Source organism: Solanum pennellii, chromosome 5 (genome assembly GCF_001406875.1).
Source record: "Solanum pennellii chromosome 5, SPENNV200".
Classification (NCBI taxonomy): domain Eukaryota; kingdom Viridiplantae; phylum Streptophyta; class Magnoliopsida; order Solanales; family Solanaceae; genus Solanum; species Solanum pennellii.
Window position 1 is genome coordinate 55,695,825 of NC_028641.1, and position 7,871 is coordinate 55,703,695.

Genomic DNA, 7,871 nt, shown 5'->3' on the forward strand with positions numbered 1-7,871 from the left:
GTTGTGGGTTCAATCCCCACTCACCACATCTATATTTCCTTGAATTTTTGTCATGAAATTTTTATACAATTTTCATTTAGTGAGGTCATGGGTTCAATACCCAATGACCTCACATTTTAAATTTTTTTTAACCGATGCTCATTTTTTTAAAAAGTTGGCCGAGACTACAATTTCTTTAGGCTGGAAATTTAGTCTCTTCCATTCCATTTTTGTCTTAATCTTTTGTTTTTTTTTTTTTGTAGCTTTCACATAATGATGTCTTGGGTTCAATACATAGTGATCTCACTTATTTTAAATGAATTTTTCATTGCATTTTGTACCATTTTGTTTGGCCGAACCCAACCTACCAAATGTTGGTGATTTGTTCACTATTTTCAGCTTGTTTTATCATAATTCATACCTGAATTCTTAAGGCATTTCGTGGATCATTTGGTGCATCTTTAAGTGTAATATTTTTATGATTATATTCAGCCAAGAATTACCATTTCATCCAGCAACATTACAATACTTTTACACCTCATGATTTACACAGATTCGCACATAAAATTCAACCATAAAAACATTTTCACATACTTTCGGTTGACATAACTTAACATGCTTACAATTCCAAACACATAATCAAGAACAGATTATCACGAAAATCAAACTTCATACTTAAATTAACAGCAAACATACCAACAACATGATTTCTAACCTATTTCACATTTAGATCAAAGGGATACTAGGGACAAGTAGTTCGACAAGAACGGGAACAACCCTAGTTTTCGAGTAGATTCATCTAAGCCTTAACGATCTCTTGGGAAAGGGACCAAGAGTAATAAAACCCATACCTTATTTTGATGTTCAAACCTTGAAGTTGCTTCCCAAAAACTCCACCCAAGAACACGTCTAAGCCTCCTCAATATTAACTCCACTCAAATGACAACCTCCCTTAGCCTAGTGTGCGATTAATGTTTGTTTTCTTGTGATTTTGTGTGACTTCTTCAAATGTGAAGAACTTGGTTTATTTTTCTGCTTTTTTATCTTATTTTGGCTGAGAAATTTCGTGTGAAAGAGGCAGAGAGATTGAGCGTGTGAATGGAGAGATAAACGTGAGAGAGAGTATGAGTTATATTAGGCTTAGGAGTCTAGTTTAGGACATAGTCAAATCAGGTTTAATTAATTATTAAAAATCTGATATTTATTTTATTTAATATCCGATTATGAATAATAATTATTAATTAATTATATTAATTCAATACCTTAAATAAAAATGACATTAATTCTTTGCTTCTACCTAGGTTCGAACCCGGGTGAATCAAGACTTCACTTCAAGAGCTCAATTTCGGCTCTCTCTCCCCAAATTGCCCCTCTACCTTATTAATTAAATAATTAATTACATATTTAGGGTAATTACGATACTACCCTTAGCCTGGAAAAAGATCATTTTACCCCTAGACCCTCCAAACCTAAGATTTATTCTTTTTAAGTCCGATAAAGACTCCTTCGAGTAAATCTTAGTATTCGAGAGCCCTACATGGCTGGACCCAACCTTTCCTAGCTCAACTAAATCCACAAGTTTGTTGGCTTTGATGTAGCAAGGGTTCTGAGGTATGGTTCTACGCGCATCAATCCGTGTGAACATGGTCTAATCGTAGGCATTTTAGACACATGATGTATCACTTAGCATATCCATTTTTAGGGTTGTTAGATTAAGGCCCCATAACTTCACTCAACCAAGTAAACCCAACAAGAAATATAAGAAATGCCTAACTTTTCATACTATATCATTAAGAGTAATGTTCCTAAGTGAAACCAATGTCACATAGTGTCATTAACATGTAAGACCAACATATACATATATTTACATTTATAATCATATAAGCACATAATAACATCCTTCTAAGACTTCCCTCAAGGCTAACTAGTACAATGTATAGGTAGAGTGCATAACCCTACCTAGACTAAGACAAACCCCTTAGGTCATCCTAGTTAGAGTTCACTTTGTTACTTCGTTTTACCTTTGGGAACATCTTGCCTTAACCAACATAGACCACATGAGCTAATGTGGAATCCGGTGTCTAGGAACCCTACACTGAAATAAGGTGGACTGCTTGCCAAGGTAGTAAAACATGAACATATATGTGGATCAACTAGGTAGTATTCCTATGGGGGCAACATAGTTCAAGAACTAGGAGATGTAGTTGGGACCCTCTTTATTCTACATGAATTATAGTCTCCAATCTCATTAGTACAATAGTGATCCTACCTTCACTACGTGGGAAGGGACACTCCTCACTTCTAGTTCACTCAGTGGTAAGCTAGAATCCCTTTTGAAATGTCTTTCATCAATAATCGTTACTTAGTTTAGGTCATAGGGGTCTACCCCTAATAGAGTTATAGTCATAGCTCAATAGGAATTGCATGAGTAATGTCGTTTCAATTCAATTCACACGTGTGAGGTTAGCACACTTACATAACCATATTATGATAAAGCACATAGGAAAATTCATCACCACCCTTATGTCATTACATCATAGGCAACAACTCACAAGCCATAAATCAAGACATTTCAATTCAACATCATAAAAACCCTAATCAATCTTATCATATACTTCAATATAACTTCATCACTAAACACAAGTAATCATAATTGAACTAAAGGATTGAGATCACAAGACTTACCCCATCTCCTTCACAAGACATCATCAAAGGTTTTACTATCAACCATCCAATTCAACCCAACAATGGGTGTAATATCATCAGACAATAGTAATTAACACAATAATGAAGTCGATTGAATCACTATACATCAATTCAATCACTAGTTCATAATCTATGGTTAGGCAATTGGGTCAATTTCATGATCTACTTCACACAGTAGGTTAATTCATCAAGAACTAGCATAATTTCATCATAATACATAATAGTATACGTATAATAACAAAAATAAACCATAGAAACTACAATTTAGAAGATCAAATTCGTAATAGAAGAAAACCCACTTGAGACTAATCTTTTTGAAATCAATTTTGGAAGAACCCTTTGGGGAAAGGAATCCAAAGGTGAAAGGATCCCATACCTTGTTAATTGATGAAGAATGATGGATAAAATCACAGTTATTTCTGCCCTTATACCTTGCCCTTGCCCTTCAATGGTGTTCTTCTATTTGGGAGAGAGAAAGAAGAGAGAAGGAAGAGCAATTGTTTTATGGGAAATATGGGAGTTCGATAAGTTTAATTAGGTTTAGGTCTTTATATAAGTCATTAAATAACTTAATTAGACCTCCCCTAACCCATAATTAATTAACTAACCAACTAAATATTAAAATTAAATAACATAAAACTTCACAAAAAATGCAAACCTGGCCTATGAGACCGCGACGTACAGGTCGTAGGTCAGTCGATAGCCAAACCCCCCCCCCCCAGTGATGTGAATCCATGGTTGCGACTGAGACTTGCAAAAATGACCCCTTAATGAAAATGTCTAAGTTACCATAAACGGAGGTATCGACGCCCCATTGATCAGTCCACGCCTCGTCGCCTTCAACCGTCGACGGTTACTGCCTGCCTCCATTGGCAGCTTTGGGTCAAAATGAAAGGGTCCTTCTTAAGGACCCTTTGGTTGGTCCTTGGGGAGTTGTACCCGGAAGTTTCGATACTAAATCAACTCTAATACATTTTAGACACCTTACCACCCAATCTCATCAAATTTAAACTCCTAAACCCCCGTCAAATAGGTTAAGGCACACAAGCACCTTTTGCACTAGTCTCTAGACGTCGTGGACGTTCCTTGACGTCTTGACTCTAAAACTTCATAAATGACTTCTATTTATTAGTATTGACCTTAAAACAGTGTAATAGACATTATACAATCATGTGAGGCTCTAGATTAAGTTTTTGAACTTCTAGTGTGTTAAATTTTTATATTGTATTATTTGACATCGGAGCTTGGAATAGATTTGTTCTTAGCCATATAGTTTTGGTTTAGAGAATGAACAAAAATAACTCATGAAAATAGAGCCACGAAACGACATCTTCTCAAGTCTTCGGCTTCTACATAAGTTAGTAGCTTGCACCTTCTAGACACCCCCAAGCGGTTTTCGTGTTAGCCTCCTCCAACTAGTAGCTTCTGCTCCTCCTTCATGGTTTAGAGCCTCACGTCACGATCTCAAACATAGAGGTGATGATACTCCTCTCCCACCAGGACAAGTCATCCTAATTCTCAACCATAATGATAAAGTGTGGAAATAAAATCAAAATAAAATTTTAATAGCAATTGATAATGCGAATAACAAGTCAATTTAACTAAATCTCCAAAACATGTTGTCATGTTTACAAGTCTCTAATGTGTTATAATAGAATCGAAATAAAGTATGCATGTCTCAAATGATTTTTTTCTCTAAAGTAGAACAAAATCATAAATAGGAGTAAGAGGGTCCACTAAGATGATGGACAACTACCTCAAAAATCTCTACAAAAAGCCTAAAAAAAAAAAGAGAAGAGAGAGTATCATGAAGATCCAGACTCTTAACCTACACAAATGTAGAAGCAAGGGGTGTTTATAAAACTGCACGGTACTCAACATAAAAACTTCTAAACACAAAATTAAGGTATAGAATATCGGTACTCTTTACGCGCCAACCCGAACCTCCATAACTACAACGTGTATAAAAACCAACCCAAACTAATATTTAACAATTTACTATTTACATTGCACATAGTTCAACAATATTACTTCAACAATTAACAGAAGATCCATAGAAAATACGTGCAAGTTGACAAATTATAAAAATGCGCAATGTAAAGATATTTAATGTCAAGTATAGTGATGCATGTCTTACCTAATAATACACACCTATTGTCTCTTAGTCTAGGAACCATAGGGGAGTTATCAGTCCATGAATCCATCACGAAGTCCGACACAATCGTTGATAATAGAATCTTTCACAATTTATGACACGTACCTTGAATTATAATATTTGTCGCGGCATGTGACACGTCCATCAAAATGGTCCATCTACATTAATTCCTTATTCTTCCTCAATTCATTAAAAATTGGTTACAACCATGTCTCAAATCCAATGAAAATGACTTCTTCACACAACTAATGAGGATACTACCATTTATATATCAATGCATAATTCACAACAACAAAATCGTAGTACAACATCAAGTATGAGTCAATAAATCCTTCCAATCATTATCAACACATGGCACATCAATATATAATTACGTTGCAATTTTTTACCCCTTTACGTCACTTAGATTATCCAATATGAACAAGTCAACTCATCACCAAATCCCATTGTACCCAACACATAAAACAAAGGCATGCACGATAAAATACACTTATAAGGGATCAAGATATCTCACTTGCCTCAACCAATAGAATAATTACATCAGAACTTGATACTTCCCCTTTCGTTGGGCTTCCAAATCATTCAATCTATTCACAAAATAATCATGATACGAGTTTGAAACTAAAGACTCCCATGTTACCATATGTATTGCCTAGACCCAGAAACTCACTCAAATCTATAATTAAGTTCCTAATATTAGTACCAATCAACAAGTCAACCCTCATATTTTCTAAATTTCAACATAGAATTGAGTCTTAATTCTTTAAAAATCATAATTTAGTGGTACTCAAATAGAACGATGCACCTAATAATTAATTACATATCCTAATTTATCAAAACATGAATAATAATATAATAATAAAATCCAATTTTGAAACTAGAAAACCATCTGCAACTCTAACCACAAAGTGAACAAAGGAGACCACGATCTATTGATTTCCGGTCAGTGCATTGATTAACCTATAACATGACCATCATCCCATAATACTGATATTTTTAGAATTCTCTTCCACCCTTTTTAATGAATCACGTCCACTAACACCTCGTCAGACAATAACTCTAAACAATTAGACCATCATCCCAGGATGCCCTCCAATCAATATCATATAATTAGTTGTATAGCCATTAGGAGTAGTGGCACTTAATGAGTGTTTACCGGTAATCGGAAGTGCGAAGCCTTTTTCAACCTATTATCATATAGGTGACTTTTTGCCTCCCTTTTATTTTCCTGAATAATTCAGTACAAATAGTGACATGCCCCACTACTTATTTTAATATATATGAGCCAAATGATATAGGGTAGTAAATAAAATAATAATTTAGTCCATCAACCATTAATTTTATTAATTAATTATTTCATTGATACCCATTAATTAAATAATCAGAGTCATTGAGTAGTTTAAAATTTCCAAATCAACTTTACAAACTAATTGAACATGACTTGGAGCTACTATCAAAAGGGGTATGTAAAAATGTCCAAAAATGTTGAGATATTACATTATCTACTACTAAACTTCATGTTCACCCTCAAACAAATGGTGAAAGAAAGTACCTAAAACTTCAAAAATCTTAGGATGTCTAGTACACATATTGGACTCCATCTCTCAAGTTGCCTCCCCTATAGAATGGTGATTCCTCTGCACCTTCACTAAAGGAATCTCCTTGGTCCTAAGATTTCAACCTACCTATCCAATATATCTATAGGCTCCTCCTCGAATAACAAGTCTGGACCCTACACAACAGAATCGAGTAAAAGTATATGAAACTCATCTTGAACATACTTCAAGAGTATAGAGACATGAAACACAAGATGCACAACTTACAAGAAATATGGAAAGGCCGACATGTAGTCCACCTATCTAACTTGCCCCAAAATTACACAAGGATTAGTGAATCAATGGCTAAGTTTTCCCTTTTGTTGGAACAACATAACACCCTTTAATGGGTGACACTCATAGTCAAATATGATCGCCCTCCATAAAACCTAGGGATTGAACCCTCGTATTGCATTACTCTTTTGTCGACTCTAAGATGTTAACACGCTACCTTGAATCATACAGACCTACTTTATGGAATCTCTAAGCAAGGATATATCTAATGAGTCTATGTCAATTGAAACAAAAAAACCAATCGAAGATCTACATCATATACTATAAAAATATAAATGAACCATTTGAAACTGGAGTGGCAACTATTGTTATAGGCAAACTACGCTAAAGGAAATTTTGATCCAACGAGCACCAAAGTTAGTCACGCACACTAAGAGCATGTCCTCCAATACCTGAATCATTTTCTTAGACTTTTAATCCGTCTAAGGGTGAAATTTCATACTCATATCCAATTAAATATCCATACCATTTTGTAGAAACATCAAGAATTGAGAAGTGACTAATGAACCCCGATCAAATACAATAGAAACAAGCATTCTATATAGCCAAACTATAAAGTTGAGCTAATTTTTCCACCGTGTACTTCACCTGAACAAGGATAAAATGGGAATTTTTTAATCAATCTTAAACCACCTAAATAGATTCATAACCACATACGATGGTAGGTAAGCCTACAACAAAGTCCATAGTGATACGTTAATATTAACATTTGATACACATTTTTAATTACTTCACTATGTTATTCTCATTTTAGATCTCAAATTATGTGTGTGTGTGTGCACACGCCTGTGCGTTTTGTATTTTGGGAAACCAACTTTTCATTTTTTGGGCAACAACTTTTTTCCCCAGCTATTTTAAGTTTTAAGTATCACTGTTGTAAGAGATGTTCCCACTCTTCCTCTAGAGAATTCATTTTCCTCAATGCTAAGAAAACTTGAAAACTCTCTTAAAACCTTATTAGTCAATAAAATATAAAAGAAAACATGGTCCTTTTGGGTAGAATCAAGTTAGACCCTTCCTTTTGGTAAGTATTTGCTCTTGAACTGTGTAGTATTTAATATTGATAGCATATCTTAGTGTGTAAATCTCGGTTTTCTGTGAACAAATATAATTTGGAAATATAATATATATATATATATATA